Below are 27,329 nucleotides of genomic sequence, written 5' to 3'. Positions count from 1 at the left end.
TCGACAGAGTCTTACTTACCTCCGCGTGGCAAGTGTGGCCTGGTGCTCACCGATCCTGGGATGACCAGGAGCAGCTACTTCCCGGCAGGAGCTCTGTTACCCCCCCTTCGGATCGGTGGGGGTTATCCCAGTCCACCCCTGAGAGGCTGTCTGGAGCTCATGAACGCACAGAGCACAGCCGCCCAGGCTGACATACTGATCTGCGACTCTCCCAATATGGCGGCAGCCGCGTGTCCTCCTGGTACCAGCAAAGCATGGCAGGATATTGAGTCTAAGCTGGACAGACTCTTCAATCAATTTTGGAAGCAAATAACAAGCAGGAAGCCCCAACAAGCTCCAACACAGCCCCAACAAGCTCCACCACAGCTAAGCGAAGCAGTCCCCATTAAAATCCACCAACGCGGGGGCGTGGCTAACTGCCGAGCAAGATGGCTGCTTAAAATTTTGCTCTGGCACATGGGCTCCACAACTCAGCAACACAGAGAAGCTACCAGCTAACAGAACATAGCCAACCCAAATATGTCACAAAACAAACAAAAGAAGAATGCATCCAAGGATGCAAAACTGAAATTTTTCGCACAGAAACCCAGCCACGCGGCTCAATCCTTACGGGCCGGGGCCCAAGATGGCGGTGGCTCCTCAGATGAAGGCGGATCGCCCTCAGAGATAGGAGATCTAACCCCAGGTACAGCACTAACGAAGCAACACCTGCAGGATGCCATGGATGCATTGTCAGCCAAACTGATCCAGTCATGGACAGCCAGCGTGGATACACTCCGCAAAGATATCCTCGATCTGGGCGCCAGAACTGCCCACACAGAGACGAAAATGGCGGAATACGCCACCGCGCATAATGAGCTAGCGGATAAAGTTTCACATCTGCAAAATACCATAGAAAACATGGAAACAAAACTAATGGATGCTGAGGATAGATCCAGACGGAACAATCTCCGCCTGAGGGGAATCCCGGAGACCGTCACACTAGATGACTTACCCAGATACGTCAGGGACCTTTTCAGCACAATAGTGCCAGACATCCCCTCCGACATGTTGCTCCTCGATCGGGTTCACAGGATCCCAAAACCTAAGCACCTAACAGCCACCATACCGCGAGATGTGATGCTTCGGTCTCACTACTTCCATGTGAAGGACTTAATCCTAAAAAACAGCCGCACAGCCCGACTGCCATCCGAATTCGCAAACATAAAGATATTCGCGGACCTGTCTGCAGCGACTCTGAAGAAACGGAAGGCCTTCCAACAAGTAACTGCTACTCTCCGAGACCACAACATCAGGTACAGATGGGGCTACCCCACCAAGCTCCTCGTGTGGAGAAATGGCGAATTCAACCCTCTATGTACACCGACGGACGGAATGACGGCTATGCGGGCATGGGGCCTACAACTCTCCCAAGCAAAACAACAACCTTCCTCCTCTTCGCCCACTAAGCTGAACAGCGACTGGACACCAGCCTAAAAAAACAGGACTGAGCAATGCACCTTCCATTCCTCTGATTTGGACTAATTAGGTTGCTGGGCACGCAAGTATTGCAACCGTAACACCCCCCAAAAAAAAAAAAAAAAAAAACCCTGCATACCCTAGCCCCAACCCCCCCTAGGGGAAATTCGAAACTAACTAATATGCCACACACGACACATAGATCAGTCACTCTACTCCCGTCAGAGGTGCTTGGCATACAAATAAGGACAGGGGCAGTGGAACTCACAACACATAGGGGCAATCTTAGTATATGGGGAAAAAAAAAAAAAAAAAAAAAAAAAAAAAGCCCAAGACCCATAAGGGAAACACACAAGGATCCCACGACCAGGCAGGATTCAAACTCATGCCACTTTGATGGGGTAACATTATAGCTCCTTAACCACGATTGCATTGAGGAGGGAGGGGGGCAAAGCTCATATAGCCGCAATGTATAATGTCTGCTAACACTGTTGAAAATGTTGATTTTCTGTTATATATTTTATGCTTCATATTTCTATTTACTGTTAATTCCCACTAACTGCTGTGACTTCTCTAAGCCATAAAGGTATATTACAACTAGGCCCAAGTAGCCACGTGAACCGTATAGATAATACGGATAACCCCGAGGTGCACCCCTCAAGCACCACTCCCCATGGATGGGGAATTATGTATATAGTGTTCCTATTCTCCCCCTCCCGGTTACACATCCCTTCTCAATCCCCAACCACAACACCTCGCCCTGCGACCCAAGAGAGCACAAGACAAGCGCCCTATCGCTTTTCTAACCCAGCAGACTCGATCATAACACCATGTCCATCCCTTGTTGGGAAGCTTGATCCCCAAAGCCCATACCAATGGCTATGAAAACGCTATCCCCGGGGCAAGCGCCCCCTAATATGAAAATTTACTCTCAAAATGTAAGGGGTCTCAATACCCCACACAAGCGCCGCAAATTATTAGAAGACCTCAAGCGGGCCTCTGCAGATTTAGTATGTATACAAGAAACACATTTTGTAAAACAGCGCATTCCAAAATTTGGCCTCAATGAATACCCTACGCAGTTCCACGCTGCACATACCTCTAAAGCCAGAGGCGTATCTCTACTCATCCACAAATCCCTCTCCTTTGAATTACTTAAACTAATCACAGATAGTCAAGGAAGGTTTCTCATAGTATTATGCACGATTAACGACGTTACATATACCATAGTGAACATATACAGCCCCAACACCCAGCAAAGGAACTTTCTACACAAAGTTCTCTCCAAAACTGACCACATTAGAACTGAACATACAATGATATGCGGGGATTTAAATCACATATTAGACCACACATTAGACACATCCCTGACCACCTCTGCCTCCCGCCGCCAACATCTCAAACCAAATTGCCAGGCCTTAACGAAGCTGATACTGGAGTTTAATCTCTATGACACATGGAGGGCCCTACACCCTACAGAACGCCACTATTCCCACTACTCCTCAGTCCACAAGACACACTCGAGGATAGATCATATACTCACCTCAGGTCCCCTCCTTAAGAGAGTGCTACAAAATGAAATTGGAGACATTCTCTGGTCTGATCACGCACCCAACATCTTGACCATATCGACACAATTTGCATCCAGAGGGTATGCTCCTTGGCGGCTGAATGAATCTCTCCTGAGAGATGACACCTTCCGCAACACCATCCAAACAGAGCTCAATGCATATTTCTCTACCAACAACACTGAAGACACCTCCCCCCTAATGGTATGGCAGGCGCACAAATCCGTTATGCGGGGCCTTTTTCTAAGTCGAGCTTCGTACCTTAAAAAGCAAACACAAAGAAACCACATAGCAATACTGAGGGACCTCAGAGACACCACTGCCCAACACTACATACGGCCCACCAAATCCCTATTAGAGAAAATTGGAAACCTTACTGACCAACTAAACACTATGGCTATGTCAAAAACGACACATATGATGCAACAACTCAAAACCCGCAACTACCACCAGAATAATAAAACAGGCAAGATACTCGCAGCACAACTTCGGCTCAAATATGGGTACAACAAAATTCCATATATCTTAACTGCAGAGGGGAAAAAATTATACAACCCGCAAGATATAGTCAATGAGCTAGCCAACTACTACACTGCACTATACAATCTAAAATCTGACCCGCACACGCATCAACCCACCACGACAGAGATACAGTCTCTCTTAGCGCACATCTCCCTACCACCCATTCCACAAAACTACGCCGATACCTTAAAAGCACCTATATCAGAACAAGAGATCACACAAACGATATTATCGCTTCCCCCGGGGAAATCGCCAGGCCCAGACGGATTCCCCAACATCTATTATAAAACATATGCACACATCCTGGCACCACAACTCCTTGAAACATATGATACAATGACCAAACAAGGTTCTACGCCTGAAGATATGCTTATGGCGCACATCACAGCCCTCCCCAAACCCGGTAAAATCCAAAATAAAGGGCAAAACCTGCGACCCATTTCGCTATTAAACACAGACATAAAAATATTTGCAAAAATCTATGCAAATAGACTCTCTAATATTCTCCCGACAATCGTGCACCAAGATCAGGTAGGATTTATCAAGGGGAGACAGGGAAGTGACGGGACACGTAAAGTAATAAACTTAATGCAATCCTTGAGGAGGGGTGAGCACAGTGTATTCCTCTCACTGGACGCTGAGAAAGCGTTTGACAGGTTGCACTGGCCATTCCTCCTCGCAGTCCTGAGGAAATATGGATTCCCGGATACATTTATCTCGGTAGTCCAGACCCTGTATAGTAACCCAATAGCAAAAGTAGCGGGAGGGGGATTCACATCCACTCCATTCAATATATCTAATGGCTCAAGACAGGGCTGCCCCCTTTCCCCGCTGCTATATGTCCTAGCCCTGGAACCCCTCACGACCCTCATTAGACAAAACCCAGATATCCATGGAGTTCGGGTCGGATCGGCTGAGTATAAACTCACGCTGTTCGCAGATGATATTCTGCTCACATTCACGAACCCCCACAGCTCCATCCCCACATTCCTCAAACTATTACGGGAATTTAGCAAATGTTCATATTATAAGCTCAACGTGGCCAAGACACAAGCCTTAGGCATCAATATGCAGAAACACCAATTAACATCCCTACAAAATGCGTACGACTTTGAATGGAAATCGAATAACCTTACCTTTTTAGGACTGAGCCTAACACTTACCACCCCAGGCCTCTACAAAGCCAACTACCAGAAACTCTTGAAAGAAACTAGAGCAACACTAACGAGTTGGCGCAAAAAATACCTATCATGGACTGGCAGATTGGCTGCCATAAAAATGATCATAATCCCCAAATTCCAATACTTGTTCCGAACGCTGCCCATCCGCCTCCCAACAGCATACTTTAAGGAAGCACAGGGACTACTCAGCCGATTCGCCTGGGGCCACAAAAAACCAAGGGTTAAAGCACATATCCTCTACCAAAAAACGCCCGAAGGTGGGATGAATGCACCCAACCTTCAAATATACTACCAAGCCGCTATCCTCAATAGCATGATACCAATTCACGCTCAAAGCTTGCAACCACAATGGGTAACAATAGAAAACAACGCGACACACCCACACACCCTTATACCTCTAATTTGGTCGCCCAAACGAGATAGACCTAAGACCGCCAACATATTGCCAACCACAGAGGTGACACTACAAGTGTGGGACAAAACTAAACACATTTGCTGCTCTCAAACCCCACACTCCAGAGCGATGCCAATATTTGCTCTAACCTCCATGATCCCCAACTTTAACTATAGAATTTGGGAACGACACGGTCTACACTACATACACCAGTTGTACCAAGATACTCACTTTCTAACGTTCCAAGAAGTACAAAACCGCCATGGCCTCCCAACCATAGCCTACTTTTCACACAGACAAATCCAATCATGGTTAACGAAACATCAAGGTGTAAAAAGTAACACTGTAAGTGAACTTCGGCTGACGGGCTTCGAGAAATCCATACTCAAATTGACACCAACGCACAAAACCTTCTCAACGCTGTATTCCAACATATTGCAACATAATCTCTCACTCAGATACCCCTTTGTGGCATCATGGGAAAGAGATATGGGACAAAGTCTACCTGAGGCAACATGGAGGAAGATTTTTCTCACTCCCAAAAACCTCACATGTAGCGCTAACCATACCGAATTGTCAAGGAAAATTTTATATAGATGGTACCTAGTACCCACTCGCCTCAAACGTATATATCCCGAAACCTCAGATAAATGCTGGCGTTGTACCTCCGCAGCTGGATCAATGATCCACATATGGTGGACATGCCCGATAATACGTCCCTACTGGGCAGCGGTCACCAAGTTGATCCAAGAATGTACGGGAGCCCACATGCCTCAAACCCTGGATTGCCTATTGCTCCACAACTACCCACCCAATCTTACAAAAACAACCAGGTATCTGATTTACCAAATCAACATAGCGGCCCTAACACTAATTAGTAGGGCATGGAAAAAAGCGGAAGCACCAACCTTATCCCAATGTCACCAACTCATAAGCATAACCCGACAATACGAGTTGGCGAGCAGAATAGCTTCCCATGCCACTACAACTTTCTGGAAACAAGCCTGGCAAAGCTGGGAGGCCTTTGGAAACCTGAACTCCCCCCCTTGCCATACCATAGCACATGGTGTGAGGTCCCGACAGCCGAGTTCACCATCATAGCCGCTAGCCTACTTATACCTACAATGAGAATAATGGCAGCAAAATGTTACAAAATGCCACAAATTATTACAAAAATGCTACGAAATGTCACAAATTGTTCCAAGATATCCTACCTCTGGAATAGCAATCTACCGTGGTACAATTATTGATACATCATGAAACACCCTCTATTCTATGGCTTTCATAGATTCATGATAGGATCATCTTTAACCAAAAATAGTTACTGGATAACTCAAGCTTAAGCTCTCTACCCGGCCAACCTCCCTCCCCCCTCCCCCCCCCCCCCCCCCCACCACCTCTCCCTCTCCCCTCCCTCCCAAACCCAGTTCTCATTTAAAAAATTCTGTTTGGAGTGGACACATGTTTCGCGTATATATGATACCACATAACCAAAAAATTTTTCTGTAAACATTGCAATTGTATGCAGATAGGTACAAATGATGTTCACTGTAAACTTGAAAATTGCTTAATAAAAAAAAAAAAAAAAAAAAAAATAAATCCACCAACGCAAAAGGCGTCAAAGACGGGACCGGAGGCACAAACAGAAATGCAGAGCCTGCCCCATGTCAAGCACTCGCCTCCACCTTAAGCCACCACAATCCCGCACCGGACGTGAAGCACCACTGGGACAGATCCGACCACCCGACAAAACAAGCTTCCACCACCTCAAGCCGTGAACCCGGCACTCAGCCAGAGACTTGCCTTTGTTGTTCCAGGTATCAGGGACTCCCAGGGTCTGCACCTGGAGCCCAGAAGGGATCGGATGAGCACAAGCAGTAAACAGCAGCATGCCAAGCATGTCCCACTATAGCCGATCCTCCACACCATGCCTTTGATTACATGAACTGCTCTCTGCACATTAACTAATCGTAAAGTAGCAAGCGTTTAAACATGTCATTATTTCACCTCCTAAAGAGTTTATTGTCATAGTTCCTTACATGCCTTTACCTTAACCGTTCATGTATTATGTTATTCACTAGTCTCATCTCATGGGGCGACTCACACTTGATTTATAACTAGTGGTGGAGCTGCTGATATAAATACACAGTTGATATCGTGCAAGCTACACCCTAAACATGACAGCCATCTTTCACAACAATGTACTGCTATATACTCATACCCTCAGTGCAACTAGCCCTGATATACGCACGTTCAGCCTAGCATGCTCAAATATAACACACTTCTGTCTAAAAAACAAACAAACAAAAAAAAAGAATGCAGCTTCCGAATGAATCTAAAATGGATGCTGTCCAGGAGGTGGGAGGGTCTGGGAGGGAGGGTCTACTGCTGCTGATTGGCTGGAATGTGTCTGCTCACTGTGAGGTACAGGGTCAAAGTTTACTCAATGATGACGAATAGGGGGCGAACCGAACATATGTTTGCCGTCCGTGGCGAACGCGAACAAGCTATGTTCGCCTGGAACTATTCGCCAGAAAACTGTTCGGGACATCTCTATTAATAAAACCCAAAAACGAAAGACTAATAGAAATAGCACTTACCACTAAACAAATCAATGACCTGCTTCTCCACAAAACTGCCCAGAACCTCCACAAACTCAAATTACGGCATTACACACAGGGTAACAGCGTGAACATCGTCACTTGGAACACGACAGGTTTGAGACACCTATACCAGCTATATGACCAACACAAACTTATATCATTTAAGCAGCTGCAAAGGGAATACAAACTCCCTAACTCAGCAGAATTCGCACATAGGCAGGTTGGCTCTTGGCTGGGAAAACACAAACATTTACTTCCCTCAAAAGACAGGTGGACAAACCTTACAATCCTAGAGCAGATGTGCCTACAGAACAAACAGCCTTCACATCCATTATCTAAGATATACAATCAAAACTATCTAACAAAATCCCCACATGACCTTACATTTGTCCAAGCGTGGGAAACAGAATTGGGCAAGAGACTAACGGATGGCCAATGGGCATACATATTCCGCGTAAACAAAACCCTAACACTGAACACGTCCCATTTGGAAATAAGTAGGAAATACTGTACCGCTGGTACTTGGTCCCTACACGAATGAAACATATCACACCGGCACATTCGGGGATTTGTTGGAGATGCAACAAACACCCAGGAACAATGCTGCACATGTGGTGGACATGCCCAGATCTGGGGAAACTGTGGACAGACATACACTCCCTAATACAAAAGGTGACCAAGACTAACCTACCACAAGCACCTGAACACTACATCCTCCAGTGCTTACCAACTAGCATTAAAAAAGCTGACAGATACTTAATATACCACATTATTTCCGCTGCACTCACAAATATAAGCAGAAAATGGTTACAAACAAAACCTCCGCACATAAATGAATGCATTCAACAAATGGAAGATACAAGAAAGTATGAAATGGCGGCTAGAGCGCATAGCCCCTACCCCTTCTCCCCCCCTTCCCCAGTTCTTTGGGGAACTGTATCCTGGTTCTACCTCCAAGTTAAACCCCCCATACCAACCCAACCACCATTAGAAACGTACAGTATATTTCTAAGTCAAGACCAGAAACCAGCACAAACAGCACCACCATAAGAGCTCATCTGGAATAAAGAGCTGAACGAATTATAATATGTATGATCTAACAAAGTATGGTGTAACTAAAGAATCTTTCATGTCAAAACTGTGAACTGATAGCATGTACATATTGTAACCCTTACTCTAAACAATGTACCATGTTGGAATGTAAATCTGTACACATTGTAAAACCATAAAAATTGCAACAACAAAAAATTGAATGGTGGTCCACTAGGGTTTACAACTCCCTGGTGGTCCAGCAGGGGGTTAAAAGAAACAATTGCTTCTAAAGAAAAGCATGAGTACAATATAATATTTATCAATTCGCTAGTTGTATATTTTTTACATTACTATCATAGTATGCAGTATATTACTTTGCTGAAGCAGACTAAGCGATGCATTCATTTCCTACTACATCTAATGAAGTGCCTTTTATTAGTATATACAATGATGTCACAAATTGACACCTTAACAGATATCACGATGGGAAAATTATAAAGGGTTGATATTGAAAGTTTAATATGTATTTGCTGTGTCGCAAAGCAAGGCTTAAAATAGAGTTTATTATAGCTAAAAGAACGGAGGCCTGGTATCTCCTGTATTCAAAGTTGCTGATACTATTGACTGTAAAGTTTCTTTCTGACCTTGGGTAGCACACAAGCTCAAGTCTACCCTTCTACCCCCTACCTTTCTCAGTAACAGCTGTACATAGATTTTGTAGAATATAAGTAAGCTATAAAAAGGTTTTGAAAATGCAACAATGACATCTACACATGAACATCTAATCAAGATGCTAGCTTCTGTAACAAGCTTTGCATGTAGAAGAATTCATGAATATCTGATCTGCAACAACCCCACATATCTATTAAGCTCCTGCAACTGTCATCAAATCAAAACACTAAGCCCTCAGTGAATACTATCCTAGCAACCTACATTTTTACCCTACCCTTACATTTTCTGTCACTATATCCCACTCCCACTATAGTACCATCTACATATCGTTGTATACCAACAGCCATGTAAGGGTTTGAAGGGTGAGTATTACTTTCCTTTCATTCCTCGCAATGCCAATTTTCACAATCGCTCATGTAGAAGATCTCAGACAATGCTTTGTTTCCCCATTGATGCGATACTTCTAATTTACAACACTTTTTAGATACAGTTACTTGTCCTAGATATTGATTTTCAGTTATACAATCAAATGTGATAGGATTGTACAATTCCTGGTAGAATCAGGAGGGGGATCCAGAACATAATCTTAGGAGGGGCAGTGGTTGTGGGCTGTGGTGAAGGATAGGGGGCTGTAGTGTGCAGGTATAGGGGGCAGTAGTGTTGGTTAAGATGCTGCAATGGGAGAATAAGGGCTAAAGTGGGGGTGATAGAAGCTGTAGTAGGGAATAGGGGCTTTAGTTGGGGGGTAGGAGCTGTTTAGGGGATGTAGCAGGGCTGCAATTGGTGGGTTAAGGGCTCTAGTGAGTCAGTAGGCAATGCTTTACTATGGGGAGGGCCTAATGCGCTCATAGCGCTTGCCATGCATGTGCATTAGGTCCGCACATGGGTTGATGTTGGAGGAGGCGGAGCACCGACGCAGCACCGAGAAACATCAACGCTAGAATTAAGTAAGTGATTAAAGGTTTTTTTAACCTTTTATGTGCTGCATGGGGGGCCATGAGTGAGGGGGGATCAGAGGGCAATATAGTGTTCTTTTAAGAGACCTGTAGAGAACATTTTCACTTTCATGGTCATCACTCCAAGCATGTTCATTCTGAACGCTATGGAAGGAACACTGCAAGTACCTTAGCCACTACAGTTTGTTGTAGTGATTATGGTGCCAGGATTGCCATGACACCCCACGCACAGTAAGTAGTTAAACTATTCCAGAACGGTTGACTTTTTATCTGTGGTTTGCTAGGGCACTGCTCCCCACCTCCATTATTTCAGAGAGTGAGGCAGAAGCTCTCTATCTGAACTAAATCTGGCAGCAAAGGAATTAGGCTCAAACACTAAGAGTAATCAACTCATGCTCTCGGCCAATGTTTACTTTCAATGTTGTTCTGTGAGTTAAGTAAATCGGCTTATAATTTCTGAGGAGCTGTGCATGAGTTAATCTGTTGACTGGAACTCTCATTATTTTCAGAAAAATAAGGAGTATTAAGAGTTATAGTCAACTTCTCAACAGCACCATAGATGAAGGCAACCGCTTGAGGATTTATTCGAAATTGAACTGTAGTAACTGGTAAAGCAAGTAGCAAAATAAATGTCAAACTGGATGATGCACTACAATGCACTGTTTGATCATCCATGATGGTGTGTCATAATTAAAGGCTTAGAACAGAGGCTTTAGGTAATTGTGATCAGCAGTAAGAGCAGCAGATTTCTTTAATGGAAAATGTCTTGAACAAATGTTGGACTAATCGTGTGGTGGAATCTCGGTAAAAATAAATTTAGTAGGCCGAGATTACCACGTGGCATGTGTACGTGCATATGCTGACGTATCGATCAGTTGGTTGCACGAGGCAAGATACGATCAGTAGTGTACGGAGCATGTGCAAGAATACAGGATATAGTATTCCCCTCCTCCATTGTGCTGGACAGGCCATGCGGTCAAACAGGAAGTTAATTCTTATTTGTGTTGATTGGTTAAGAGAATGTGCGGGTGGAGCTTAATATGGGAGGAGTTAATAAGGAGCCTGCACTATTGTCCGGGGCTCAGAACTTGCTGTATTTTGGTGACATTAGTCCCTCTGAGTCCCGATCGGTGATCCAATAAAGAATCTCTTCCTTCCTGAAGAAACCTGTGTCCATCTCTCTGTGCTTCGCTTCCGTCAGTTTCTCCGGTATCATTTGGTGCATTGGCCGGGAAGCTCATCGTTCAACGGTAGCTGAGAGGCAGAGGCGTGAGACGGTCTATCTTTGCCCACGTTCTCTACGGCTGCACCCCTGAACTTCTGCGTGGACCTCCCTTCGTCTCGGCGCCACTGGTCTGTTGTCCAGGAGATCATCGGCCTCTACGTAAGAAGTGCTGGGGTGTCCCCGTCGATGAGTGTGAACTCAGGTTCAGGAACGAGGAGGTAAGACAACTGCTGTTTTAGACGGCAGAACCCACTAGGGGTATACCGATTGTGCGGTAGGCCCAAAGGGGTTTGAATCTGTGTATCTGCCCCCTCTGTCGGAGGGAAGGAGCGAAGGCGCACCGCTCGATCGAACGCTCTTTAGTCAGACCGTTTGATTTTGTTAGTCAGGCGGGGTCCTGGTGTAAATAGCCCTAGCCGGACACCGGTGTCTTGTCTAGACTAGCGTTCTAGGGTGTATATTTTGTTCGCTAGGTCGGAGGGACCGGGAGACTAAGCGGCGCCTGTGTAAATTCGGTTCGCTAGCTCTCAACCTATCTGGGCTAAGTGGGAAGGCGTGTAAATTTGGAACCCACTAGACCTTTGATAGTGCGACTAAGAGGCGCCTGTGTAAATTCGGTTCTCTAGCTCGCTATATGTGGTGATTGGGCAGTGTGGCTAACCAAAACGGGTGTATATAGTTTTAGGTAGTCCATTCAAGGTACTGGCCAATAGTTTAGTTGGGAATTGTAAATGTGATAAAGATTGTTTAGTAAAGTGTATATCTTGTTAGATAGCGCGAGCTCAGCCGTCTAGCGAGAGTGTTAATAGTGTGTTGCTGTATTATAGTGCACGGTACCATAACCCTGTATAATTACTGACACTGTATATAAGTACTAATCATTGTCGTCTAATGCATGTTTAACACCATAACCACTAATAATTGTGTTGTGACCTTAACTTGTGCTTTGACCTATGCTAACCGTACTGTAACCGCTATTTGTAAAAGACGATGTTACTGGGGTGTGTTATAGACGGGTAATTCGTATATAGAGAATTATAGCGTGGGTGACTGTATAGTTACGCCAAAGGGCATAATATTGATTATCTAGTGACTGGTGTAACAGCTGTGTGTGTACGGGAATTCCCTGAGTGTTTATTGTTATTGTGTACGTTTCACTTGGTAACCGTACCACGTGGTGCTGTTGCCAGAGGAAACGGGTGTGACTGTTGAAAGTACGCGTGTATAGTATTCGTTGTCGACGACGTTCCATTGTTAAGTATGGGTGCGTCGCAGTCAACGATTCCGGATCCCTTAGGTTGTATGGTGAAGAATTTTAAAAAGGGATTCAAAACTTGTGATTTTGGGGTTAAGATGTCTCCTGTACGTTTGGTCACTTTGTGTACTAGGGAGTGGCCTACTTTGGTTGCGGCATGGCCGCCACGTGGCAGTTTGGATCCAACTCTGGTACAGCGCTTACACGTGGCTGTATCAGGTAGGCCTGAACTTTACGTCCAGTTTCCTTATATTGATTGTTGGAGACAGGCCGTAAATGACTCGCCAAAATGGCTTCAGACATGCCACGAGGAGCAGTGTCGCCTCATGGTAGCTAGGACTTGTTTGTCCACTAGGACTGGTGTTAGGCCCATTTTGGACACGCCCCCTGAGTCCGAGATCCCTTTGCCGCCCCCTTACTTTCCGTTAAGAGGAAGTGACGCAAATGCAGGAAGTCCTGCAACCCTCCCCTCATTACCCCCATCCACTTCCGCTTCCTCCTCCAGTACAGAATCCACCCCCCCTCGTACTAAATCTCCCCTTCCGGAAACAGAACCAACCCCCATTAAATCCGAATATCCTGATTTGGCGCCACTTCAGACTTCCGGTCAAGCTTCATCTAGCTCGACTCGAAGTGTTTTATTTACAACCTTTTCCCAAAACCAAGTTCCCACATCCCCATACCCTATCTCTCCCCGACCGGAACCCATGACTGACGCCCCTCTACGTAGCCCCATCCAAACCCGACAACTGACCGGTACCCAACAATTAAAGCACTATCAGATGCCTCTTCGCCTGAATCCCGGGTCAGCCTATATCGATGCCGCAGGTCAAATGGCACATGCTGACCCAGTTTTCGTATATGTCCCATTCACTACAACCGATCTCTTAAACTGGAAGACCCACAATTCCTCGTATACTGAGAAACCACAAGCTATGACTGATCTGTTCACCTCAATAGTACAGACACATAATCCGACATGGGCTGATTGCCAGCAGTTATTAATGACTTTGTATAACAATGAGGAAAGGACAAGAATTAATCAAGCAGCCATTAAAGCGCTAGAGGATAGAGCCCGTGCTTTGAATCAAGCTAATCCAGCAGCATGGGCCGCAACACATTATCCCAACACCGATCCCGACTGGAATGTAAACGGTGCTGATATGGTTCAACTCAGAGCCTATAGAGACGCTATAATTGCTGGCATGAAAGCCGGAGGAAAGAAAGCTATTAATATGTCGAAGACAGTTGAGGTGATTCAGAAAAGCGATGAAGCGCCCAGTGTCTTTTATGACCGATTATTGGAGGCATACCGCTTGTATACCCCCTTTAATCCGGAAGACGCAGATAATTCCCGAATGGTGAACTCCGCCTTTGTCAGCCAAGCTTACGGAGATATTAAGCGCAAGCTACAAAAGTTAGAAGGGTTTGCAGGTATGTCCATCACCCAACTAATGGAGGTAGCGAATAAGGTTTATATGAATAGGGAAACAGAAAGTAAGAAAGAGGAAGAGCGCAAGATGCGTAAAAAGGCTGATATGCTAGCGGTAGCGATCGCAGGCGTAGATAGACGGGGCCCAGATAGAGGCGATAGTAGATGGAATAGGGAGCCTTTGAGTAGGAATCAATGCGCGTATTGCAAGGAAGAAGGGCATTGGAGGAACGAATGTCCGCAAAGAGAGCAGTACGAGAGAGACCTACCCAGGGCAGGCTACGGAACTTTAGAGGCAGAGCGAGAGGTAGAGGAGGCCCCGGAGGGAGTAATGGTAATAGAGGGAGCAATGGGAACAGAGGAAGTGTTAGGGAAGACAGGTATATTCCAGCAGCGCAAAGGTCCCGCGATAGAGAAGGTAGGGACTTTGTAGGATTGGCTGACACGGTCATGGAGGACTATTGATACCGACCGGGCTCCATCCCCCTTGGTCGAGCGGAGCCTATGGTCGATGTATCAATAGGGGGAAAAAGGAGTGCGTTCATGATCGACACTGGTGCTGAACATTCAGTGGTGACTAATCTAGTTGCTCCTCCATCTGGAAGGACTATTACCGTGATAGGAGCAACTGGAAGAAGTGCTGAAAAACCGGTTCTTAAAAGTCGACTCTGTACATTGGGAGGCCACGTAGTAAAACATCAATTCCTTTATATGCCTGAATGTCCAGTCCAATTGCTGGGACGTGATATGCTATCCAAATTACAAGCGCAGATTACGTTCCTACCAAATGGAACAACATCTTTAAAGTTTAATGGACCTTCAGGTATTATGACATTATCCGTACCAAAGGAAGAAGAGTGGCGACTTTATACAGTGTTGACTAGCCAAAACCCTAGGAGTGATGAGTCCTTATTCAACATACCAGGAGTTTGGGCAGAGAAAAACCCACCAGGACTGGCCCGCAATATTCCACCTATTAAAATCGAACTAAAACTTGGGGTTTATCCAGTGAGCCTAAGACAATACCACATCCCGCAGAAGGCTAAGAAGAACATACAATCTTATCTGAATAAGTTCATACGGTATGGTATCCTAAAATTCTGTACTTCCCCCTGGAACACCCCATTGCTGCCTGTTCAAAAGCCCGGTACAGATGAGTATCGACCTGTACAGGACTTGAGAGCAGTCAATGATGCGGTTGTTAGTATACATCCAGTCGTGCCCAATCCATATAACCTGCTTGCTTTAATTCCGGGCGGGGCTACTTACTTCACAGTCTTAGACCTCAAAGATGCCTTCTTTTGCCTCCGAATTGCCGCAGAAAGTCAATGTATCTTCGCTTTCCAATGGGAAAACGCTGTAACGGGCTTGAAACGCCAAATGACCTGGACAAGACTGCCCCAAGGGTTTAAAAATTCACCTACCCTATTTGGTTCAGCTCTAAGTCAAGATATACTGGATTTCGAGTCTATCCCAGGAGAGTGTGTATTGTTACAGTATGTAGATGACTTGTTGATAGCAGCAGTTACAAAAGAAATATGTCAGCAAGCAACGCACGATCTACTACACATTCTCTGGAAGGCAGGATACAAGGTGTCTAGAAAGAAGGCTCAGTTGTGTTTGCCAACTGTCAAATATCTGGGATTCCATATCTCTGAAGGTCAAAGAATTATGGGGCCAGAGAGAAAAGAAGCTGTTTGCCAAATACCAATACCCAAGAATAGAAGACAAGTGCGAGAATTCTTGGGGGCAGCAGGCTTCTGTAGGATATGGATTCCCAGCTACGCGATACTGGCAAAACCTCTGTATGCAGCTATCAAAGGTACAGAGCACGACCCCTTCTTATGGACTCAAGAACAACAAACGGCATTTGAAGATGTGAAGAAGGCTTTGATGAGTGCCCCAGCATTAGGTCTACCTGATCACACACGACCATTCTACCTGTACGTACATGAGCAAAGAAGAATGGCTGTGGGAGTATTGACACAGTACTTGGGATCATGGCAAAGACCTGTTGCCTACATGTCTAAGCAATTGGATGCAGTGGCCAGCGGACTTCCACCTTGTCTAAGAGCCGTAGCTGCAGCCGCCCTGCTAGTAGCTGAAGCCGATAAACTCACTCTGGGTCAAGAACTTTATGTACGAGTCCCACATGCAGTACAGACGTTGTTGGATTACAAAGGAAATCATTGGTTTAGTAACAGCCGTATGACCAAGTATCAAGCAATGTTGTGTGAAAACCCAAGAGTGCATTTAGAGACTGTAAACACCTTAAATCCAGCTACCCTTTTGCCACAACCTACTGAAAGTCAACATGATTGTTTGGAAGTAATGGATGAAGTATTTTCAAGTAGACCAGATCTTCGTGATTTTCCCATCCAGAACCCCGATGTTCAATATTACACCGACGGCAGTAGTTATGTGAAAGAAGGGATCCGCTATGCAGGATATGCAGTAACAACAATAGACAAGGTGATAGAAGCTCGGCCACTGGCGAAAGGAACATCAGCACAAAAGGCAGAATTGATAGCACTGACACGAGCGTTACAATTGGCTGAAGGTTTAAGAGTGAACATCTATACGGACTCTAAGTATGCGTTTTTAACCACTCATGCCCACGGAGCTTTGTATAAAGAAAGAGGACTACTGAATTCAGAAGGCAAAGAAATCAAGTACGCAGCTGAAATCCTACAACTATTGGAAGCAGTGTGGGAGCCGAAAGAAGTCGGTATTATACATTGTCGAGCGCATCTGAGAGGAGATGGTGATGTAACTAAGGGAAATCGGATGGCAGACAGTACAGCTAAGCGTGCCGCTGAATCAGGAAGACAGGAATATGTGGGGCATATAGCTGCTCTAATACCAACTCCACTGTCTCAATGGACTCCAGTTTATACAGCTCAAGAAGAGGAGTGGTTAAAGACTGAACCGGGAAAGTATTTGGAGAACAAGTGGTATCAGCTAGAAGATGGAAGAATAGTCATACCAGCATCACTAGCGGTAGAAATTGTCCAAAACTATCATAACGGGACACATTCTGGGAGAGACAGTACAGAAGAATCTCTCAGGAAACATTTCTACATACCAAGATTGTCCAATTTGACTCAGGCCATTGTACGAAGATGTGTAACGTGTGCTAAAAATAATGCAAGACAAGGACCAGTAAAGCCACCAGGAGTCCAGTTTATGGGGGGACTCCCCATGTCCGATCTACAAATAGACTTTACAGTGATGCCTAAATCGGGTGGACATCGTTACCTGTTGGTAATTGTGTGCACCTATTCAGGTTGGGTAGAAGCATGTCCTACTCGTACAGAGAAAGCAGGAGAAGTTGTGAGATTCCTGCTACGAGAAATAATACCCCGATATGGACTACCCTGTTCTATAGGATCGGACAATGGTCCAGCTTTTGTTCACCAGTGCCTACAGCAACTGACTCATATGCTTGGTATAAAGTGGAGGCTTCATACTGCATATAGACCCCAGAGCTCTGGTAAGGTAGAGAGAATGAATAGAACTATTAAGAACCAGTTGGCTAAAATGTGTCAGGAAACCCAACTTAAGTGGAACGTTCTCTTACCCATAGCTCTATTGCGAATCCGCAGTACCCCTACCAGAAGGATGGGCCTCTCTCCTTTTGAAATCATGTATGGGCGACCACCTCCCGTACTTGGTAACTTAAGGGGGGATTTGAGTCAGTTGGGAGAAGGAATTACCCGGCAGCAGGTTGTAGAGTTGGGTAAGACTATGGAGGAGGTACAGAAATGGGTACAAGATAGATTACCTGTGAATATTTATCCCCCAGTTCATAGTTACCATCCAGGAGATCAAGTGTGGATTAAAGAGTGGAATAATGTACCGTTAGGGCCCAAGTGGAGAGGTCCTTATGTTGTTCTTTTGTCTACCCCTACAGCGATAAAAGTGGCCAAAGTGACTCCGTGGGTACATCACTCCAGGGTTAAACCAGCAGCAGTCGATTCTTGGCAAGTTACAGCAGATCCAGAGAATCCCTGCAAGATCCGGTTAAAACGCACTACTCAGTCGGAGTAACGAGGAATCGTGTGGATTACAAATTTTATTGTTACAGGGATTTGGTGAAGTGAGTGTTTTAGACGGCCATAATAAAGCCTGTCCGCTTACCAACACATAGTATATAAGCCAGGAAAGTCTCGAAGGGACACCTGTGAAGACGAGCAGAACTCCATTCCCTGCAGCCCTCACATCCTGGAAGCTGAGGTGCCTTCGCACGGACGAAGACTGAGGATGACGGCGAAAGATGTGTTTTTGATAGTGTTTATTTATGTGTGTTTTTATATTCAAGAAGGTAGAGGTACCGACACTCCTAGCTGTGAGGTATGCATTAAGACTACGAGAACAGGTAACCATATTTCCCAAACCCTAATTTGGCATTCACAATATGAGTGTAAAGGAGATGTATCGAGATGTAGATACCTAAATATAGACTATAGTGTGTGCCATTTAGGAGTAGGAGAACCTAAGTGCTTCAGTCCAGAGAATCAACCCTGTACAATTTGGTTGACTCTCAGGAATGGAGATCCTCAGGGGACCCTAATTGATAAGACAGTGTTAGAATCCGTACATTCTTCGGGTGTTCTGCTATTTGATGCATGTAAGGCGATATCAAGTGGTAGAAAGCCGTGGAATGTATGTGGGGATCTTAGATGGGAGAGGACGTATGGGTCTAACGATAAATATATTTGTCCCAGTAGTAAAAATAAATATGTGAGTCCTAGATGCCCAAATAGAGAGTATAACTTTTGCCCATATTGGTCTTGTGTGGGGTGGGCAACTTGGGGACAGACAGTAGACAAGGACATGATAGTGACTAAGTTGCCGACCAGCCCATATTGTAAGTCTATGGAATGCAACCCAGTCCATATACTTATAAATAACCCCGACAAGTTCTTAGACAAATATGGCAATTTATTTGGGTTTCAGATATACGGGGCGGGTTTAGATCCTGGGACAGTATTATTTATAGGGATAGAGACTGATACGGTATCCTCCCAGACTCATCAAGTATACCATTCCTTTTATGAAGAGATGAGTATAGATAATAAGATCCCCCATAATGCTAAAAACCTGTTCATCGATTTAGCCGAAAGTATTGCCGGTAGTCTTAATGTTACCAACTGCTATGTGTGTGGAGGTACTAACATGGGAGACCAATGGCCTTGGGAAGCAAAGGAGGTAATGTCCGGTTCTGAGGCAGTTGAACAATTAATATCCTCACAAGCCGATTATCATATGAGTGTTAGAGGTAAATCTGAGTGGAGATTAAAGACCTCCATCATAGGTTATGTTTGCATAGCAAGGAAAGGAATAATGTATAATACTTCTGTAGGAGAATTAACTTGTCTAGGGCAAAAAGCTTATGATGATGATACTAAAAATACAACTTGGTGGTCGGCTTCAAATGTCTCAGAACCATCTAACCCGTTTGCTAGATACGCCAATTTAAAGGATGTGTGGTTTGATTTATCCATCACATCTACCTGGAGAGCCCCAGCAAATTTGTACTGGATCTGTGGTAAGAAAGCCTATTCGGAGTTGCCACAGGACAGGGAAGGGGCATGTGTGTTGGGTATGCTCAAACCATCCTTCTTCTTGTTACCTATTGAAACAGGTGAGACTTTAGGTGTTAAAGTGTATGATGTGAATCATAGGAAGAAAAGGGGACCCATAGAGATAGGCGCCTGGGAAGATAATGAATGGCCTCCCCAGCGTATTATAGATTATTATGGGCCAGCCACGTGGGCAGAAGATGGTACCTTTGGTTATAGAACCCCTATTTATATGCTCAACCGTATTATAAGATTACAGGCGGTGGTTGAGATTATTACTAACGAAACATCACAAGCGCTCAATCTTCTAGCGAAGCATAATACCAGGATGAGGACAGCAGTATATCAGAATAGATTAGCCTTGGATTACCTTTTGGCAGTAGAGGGAGGTGTATGTGGGAAGTTTAACCTGAGCAATTGCTGTCTTCAAATAGATGACGAAGGGCAAGCAATAGCTGAGCTTACTAGCCATATGGTTAAACTAGCGCATGTGCCTACTCAGGTATGGAAAGGGTACAATCCAAGTAGTTGGTTTGGTAGCTGGTATGAGTGGTTTGGAGGGCTTAAGGCAGTGGTAGGTGGAGTCCTACTGATTTTAATGTTGTGTCTACTCCTACCGTGTCTTATACCCTTAGTAGTTAGGTCTGTGCAAAGCCTGATAGAAAATATAGCAGAGAGGAAGGCTGCTGCACAGATAATGGCAATATATAAATATAAGGCTCTAGATCAGGGAGAACCAATGCAGGAAGACGAATGTTGAAGATTCACATCATAAGATAAGTCTTGTCTGGTTCAAGGTAACTTGCGGTGTAAGCAAACTAAGGTTAAGTGATGCCTCAAGTAATTGTAAAATATCAAGAGGCATCAAAGGGGGGAATGTGGTGGAATCTCGGTAAAAATAAATTTAGTAGGCCGAGATTACCACGTGGCATGTGTACGTGCATATGCTGACGTATCGATCAGTTGGTTGCACGAGGCAAGATACGATCAGTAGTGTACGGAGCATGTGCAAGAATACAGGATATAGTATTCCCCTCCTCCATTGTGCTGGACAGGCCATGCGGTCAAACAGGAAGTTAATTCTTATTTGTGTTGATTGGTTAAGAGAATGTGCGGGTGGAGCTTAATATGGGAGGAGTTATGTGCCTATATAAGGAGCCTGCACTATTGTCCGGGGCTCAGAACTTGCTGTATTTTGGTGACATTAGTCCCTCTGAGTCCCGATCGGTGATCCAATAAAGAATCTCTTCCTTCCTGAAGAAACCTGTGTCCATCTCTCTGTGCTTCGCTTCCGTCAGTTTCTCCGGTATCAATCGAAACATTAAATTGATAAATAAGTACAAAAAAAGAATTAAATCAGAGAAAAACCCAGAACTAATAATACATTTGTTCTGTCGCTTTGTACTAGAATGTAATTACTTTACCAACCACTGTGACATGTTAAAAGAGCTAAACTGGCTATTCAGGGGTCAAGTCCTGGGGAAAAAAGTGTGGGAACTCCCCCCCCCCAAAAAAAAAAACCCAAAACACTTGTATGCATATATAAACGCGTGCACACACATACACTCACAGACGCACACACATACTCAGACACTCACACAGTGGTGTATTTTAATTTTGTGCTGCCCTAGGCATGACTATACCTGAGCACCCCCTAATCTAAATTTACCACCCCTTCCTGTCAAGGGCGCACCGCTTCCTGATTAAGAACCCACCCTTCCTCTTAAGACTCCACCTTTTCCTGCTCCTTTTAAAGAAATACTATAGTGCCAGGAAAACAAAGTTGTTTTCCTGGCACTATAATTCCCTATAGTTCCCCCCTCCCCCACTCAACACTGAAGGGGTTAAAATCCTATGGGTAATTAGCAGATGCTGGATGTCCTCATGCACAGGGTGGGGACGTCCAGCATCAGTTAGGCGAATTTTGGTCACCTAACCACCCGAAAGTCCCTCTAGTGGCTGTCTGGTAGACAGCCAGTAGAGGTGGAGTTACCCCTCAAGGTAATTATTGCAGTTTCTGAGAAACCGCAATAATTACACTTGCAGGTTAAAGGGGACTGGGACACTGCACCCAGACCACTTCAATGAGCTGAAGTTGTCTGGGTGCCTATAGTGTCCCTTTAAGCACACTCTCTGACAGACACCCACACTGACAGTAACACACACACTCAATGACAAACACACAGACGTCACTGATTTGACACGCACACATTCACTGACACACACTCATTCATTGACAGAGAGACACACACAAACACACTGACAGACACACACTAATAGTCACACACACACTAAATGACATACTCTCAATGATTTGACAGACACTTACAAACATACACTAAGAAAAGCACATACACGCAAACATACACACAAACATACACTAACAGAAGCACATACACGCAAACATAGACATGCATACACTAACAGACGCACATACACTCATACACACACGTACATACGCTAACAGACGTAAGTACACTCATACACACACACTGACACAAACACACATACACTAACAGACTGACAGACATACACACACATACATACACTAACAGACACACATACACACTAACAGACATACACACACATACACTAACAGACATACACACACATACATACTAACAGACATAAACACATACACTAACAGACACACACAGACATACACACACATACACTAACATTGCCCACCCACCGAGCCTCCCTACCTTTTAGGAAACCTGCCCCCCCCCTTCCCCCCCCCTTCCTCCCCCTTCCCCCCCCCCTCCCCCCCTTCCCCCCCTTCCCCCCCGGCGGGAGTCTCTCTCCCTGTCACACCAGGGGCGGATCCAGAGCCTGATCTCGGGAGGGGCACTTGTAGATTATTTAAAGAAATAATCAATGCACAATAACCACTACAGCTCTGTGTAGTGGTTATGGTGCCAAGAGTGCCAGGACCCCCTCCCAGAATAAGCAGTCAAACCGTTTCAGAACAGTTTGACAACTTACCTGGGGTCTGCTGGGATATGGGGCTCTAGTAGGGCATAGGAGAAGTGGTGTGTGTGAGTGGTGCAATGTGTGAGGGGTGCAGTGTGTGTGAAAGGTTCCATGTGTGTGGGGGTGTGTGTGTAGTGTGTGAATGTGTAGGGTGTGTGGGGCAATGTGTGTATGGGGGGCAATGTGTGTGTGTGGGGTAGTGTATGTATGGGGGGCAATGTGTGTGTGTGGAGCAGTGTATGTATGGGGGGCAATGTGTGTGTGTGTGGGGGGCAGTGTATGTACGGAGGGCAGTGTGTGAATGTGTGGTGAGGAGGGTAGGGGGGCTTTTACATACATTTATGTCCCCCATCCCTTCTTACCTTTACTGAGGGAGGAGGGGGGACATTTCTAAATCCCTGGCGGTCCGTGGAGAATCCCTGGTGGTCCGTGGGGAATCCCTGGTGGTCGCAGTGATGGCCGCAGCTCCAGGGCTAGAGTTCACTCTCGCGACATCCGGAGCGTTGCAGTGGTAACCGTGGCAACGCTCTGTACTCGCGAGAGAAGGACCCGGAGGAGCTGCAGGCTGAGCTCCCGGGTCCTCTCTCCCTCCCCTGCCGGCTGCCTGCATGGTGCATGCGGACTGGGGAGGGAGATCACTGATCTCCCCTCCGATCCGGGAAGGCACATTGCAGGGCTGGCGCTTGGACAGTGCCAGCCCTGCATTAGCTGGCAGGGGAGAGCCTCGATGGGGCAGTTGCCCCGCTGACCCCCCCTGGATCCGCCAATGTGTCTTGGCAGGGACTGGATTGCTATCCCCTGGCCTTGGGGGGCACAGCATGGCAGTTAAATGCCAGATAGCTGGCCTGAGTGGACACTGGGCAGTGTTTTACTGTGGCTATCCCCCTGGTCTTGACTGGCACTGAATTGCTTTTCTTATGCCAGTTGTCTGGTCTGAGTGCAGACCAGAAGGTTAGCTGAATTATGGGAGGCTGGTCCGTGGTTTTGACAGGTGACAACTATCTGGGTGGGCATTAACTGGCTAGGCAGGCACCAACTTGGCTTGGGTGGGTAATGACCAGCTGGCCCCTGGGTTAGTGGCTGTAGTCACTAAACAGCAACTGGGCAGAGCTGGTCAGCCTGTTCCTCACCTGACTGGCCACATGGTGACAGTAAAGAAGGCCTGTGTAGTGTGCAGGCTGGTGGCTACTAATGCATGCCAGCAGGCTTGTGAGAACAGGCAGTGGCATTAGGCTGGGGCTGGGTTAGGGCTTTGCACTCACCATGTCCTCTAATGGTCCCCATTGCCTCCCTTACTTGGAAGAGGTCTGCTAGGCCAATCAGAGGAGTATGGGCGGGGCTATGACATCACCAACATAGCCCCGCCCCCTCTCCTCTGATTGGCCTAGCAGCCCTGAGCATGGGAAGCTCTGCCGTTCTGTCGCCGAGAAGGAGAATATGAAAGTGCGTTCTCTCCTTCTCGGGCTGGGGATCACCACACACTGCCACCAATGATATTAATATATGGACATATTTATTTTACCTCCTTTGTAGTTTCTCCGGCAGCTGAGAAGTGCTGCTGTAAACTGGAGAAACTACAAAGGGTAAAATAAATATGCTCATATATTAAGCCCCCCCCCGGACCGGCCACCGTGTCACACGCGGCGAGGGAGCTGTGTTCTCTCTGCTCCCTCTCGCCGCGTGGGTTGTCTGCTGATGCAGGGAGCCGGAATATGACGTCATATTCCGGCTCCCTGCATCAGAAAACGGCACGCGGCGAGAGGGAGCAGAGAGGACACAGCTCCCTCGCCGCGTGTGACAGGGAGAGAGCCGCCCGCCGGGGGGAGGAGGGGGGCAATCAGGTGCCCCCCCCCCATGACAGGGGGAACGGAGGGCATTTGGGGGCGGCATTTTTTGCCGCCCCCTGAGTGCCTGCAGGGGGAACGGCGTTCCTCCTGTGAAAAAAGTGCAGGAACGCCGTTCCCACGCGTTCCTGCAGGACTCGAGCCCTGTGGCTATTGCTGGAATCCCGACGCACTCTTCATCTTTCCAGCCTTGAGCATAAGAGCATTTCTGGGAAGCTCCCACCCTACCTGAGTAGAATGCTCTCCCCAGCTGTTCCCACCTCCTATAACCTCCGATCCAGTACTAGCACGATATTTAGCATACCGCAATACAAAAATAAAGTGTCTCGTTCCTCATTTTCCTACAGAGCACTGAAATTATGGAATAACCTCAGGGACACCGTCAAATCTTCATTCAATCTAAAATCTTTTAAGAGATCTATGGCAATCTACCTCAATACAGAATGCACCTTTAATGGTTGAATATATTTATTACCTGTTATGTATAAAATTTATATATGTGGGTGTGCATATATATATATATATATATATATATATGTGTGTGTGTGTGTGTTTGTGTGTGTGTGTGTGTGTGTGTGTGTGTGTATATATATATATATGTGTGTGTGTGTGTTTGTGTGTGTATATATATATATGTGTGCGTGTATGTATATATATATATTTGTGTACGGCACATTCCGAGGACGTAAGGAAAGCAAAGTAAAAATAAGTAGTTCCTTAAGAGCAAGTCAGTTGAGGTGTGCCGAAACTGACGTGAGGTTAGGCCTGTAAAAGAGGGCCCACCTAGATAAAATGATAAAATTGAGGGTGCGGTGGGAGGGGCACTTCCGAGAACGTCGAAGACAGGTAAGCAGGGGCTCACTCGGTTTATATAGGGAACTTAAGTGCCTCCCACAATAACAGGCCAAGGCCTTCTATTTGTGTACGGCACATTCCGAGGACGTAAGGAAAGCAAAGTAAAAATAAGTAGTTCCTTAAGAGCAAGTCAGTTGAGGTGTGCCGAAACTGACGTGAGGTTAGGCCTGTAAAAGAGGGCAAAAATAAGAAACGATTAAGTCAAATGCGTTTATTAAGCAATACATCATTTAGCCATTTCACAGAAAGCCAACCTTATCTCTTTTTCTGGATTGGGGATGTACCTGTTGTATGCAGATGATTTCCACCTACCCATATTTTTAATTATGTGTGTGGGTACATGATTACTTGAGGCAGCTGTGGCTGCTCCAATGGGAAAAGAATGGCCCGAAAATGAATGTGGATTATGTCCCAACCGGAGTAGTAACGTGCGTATGTAAAGCATAAAGTTTTTAGTGGTTAGGGGCTTCCCTAGAATAGCTAGAAGTGGGCAATCAGGGTTGGAATTAAATTGGGATCCTACTAGTTTATCCAATACTCGGACGGGACACCATTTGGTCGAAGTGGGATAAAAGTATATTTCTACTGGTGGACCCGTTTGGCTCGTTTTGGTATGAGTAACGGACAATATGTAGTGGTCCTGTTTTTTAACTGTGTTTCTTTTGGAGGCATGAACTGGAGTCGGAAGCTTTCTCTACAGTGAATTCTCTGGGTCTCAAGAAACCATAAAAGGCTAAGTAAGCCGCGGATTTGATAACTAGGTTTGTGATGTGTTCGAAAGGGGACGTGTCGAGTATATTGGAGATATTCTTAACCCCTTAAGGACACATGACGTGTGTGACACGTCATGATTCCCTTTTATTCCAAAAGTTTGGTCCTTAAGGGGTTAAACAGCTTACTATCTATGGGAAGACGCTTAGTGGGTATGTGTACTGATAATTTCTGAACGCCTTTGAGGACACTTTTAACTGGGTAGGAAGCTAGGAAAGGAGATTTGTTGGGAAAGCAGGTTAACATGTAGTGTTGAATTCCCGTTAAGTAGAGTTTGATTGTGTTGTAGGCTAGATTAAGAGAAAAGTGGCAAAAAGTTGTAAATGCGACCATGGTTTCAATAGAAAAAACATTTATTACACAGTAATCACGAACAAAACGTTTAAACAGTTCATATGCTCTGTAATAAGCTTTCCTAGTGTTAAGGGATAAACCCGCCTGAGCGAGCGTCCCACTATGTTGTAAGAGAGAGCTTAACGCATTATTAGGTCTTCGAATTTTGGAGGTACCCTGGGTTGCTGGGTTGCTGTTGGATGCAGTCTGAAGAATTCCTGAAAATTAAAGCGTGACAGAGCATCAGCAGCAGTATTTTGTATACCCGGGACGTGAACACAGGTTAAGCAGAACTGGAGATTAGCTGCTAGCCAAGTGAGTCTCCTGACCAGGTTCATAACCGTGAGGGACTGAGAGCGGCCTTTGTTAATGATGTTACAGGTAGCTAAGTTATCACAAAAACATCTGACTGACTGCCCCCTCCACTCCGCCCCCCACGTGTGTGCTGCTGCAACGATAGGGTAAATCTCGAAAAGTGCCGAGGTGGTACTGAAATTTTCGAGCGATGCGGTCTCGATCGGCCAAGAGTCGTAAAGCCATTCATCGCCAAAAATGGCCGCATAACCTATGGCACCTGAAGCGTCAGTCCAGAGTACTGGGGAATCGTCGGAAATGGGGGGAACAAACAGCGACCTGCCATTCCAAGAGGATAGGAACAGCTGCCACATTT

This window comes from Pelobates fuscus, chromosome 5 (assembly GCF_036172605.1).
Source record: "Pelobates fuscus isolate aPelFus1 chromosome 5, aPelFus1.pri, whole genome shotgun sequence".
Taxonomy (NCBI): domain Eukaryota; kingdom Metazoa; phylum Chordata; class Amphibia; order Anura; family Pelobatidae; genus Pelobates; species Pelobates fuscus.
The sequence above is the reverse complement of the archived record's forward strand: the minus strand, read 5'-3'. Positions refer to the sequence as shown.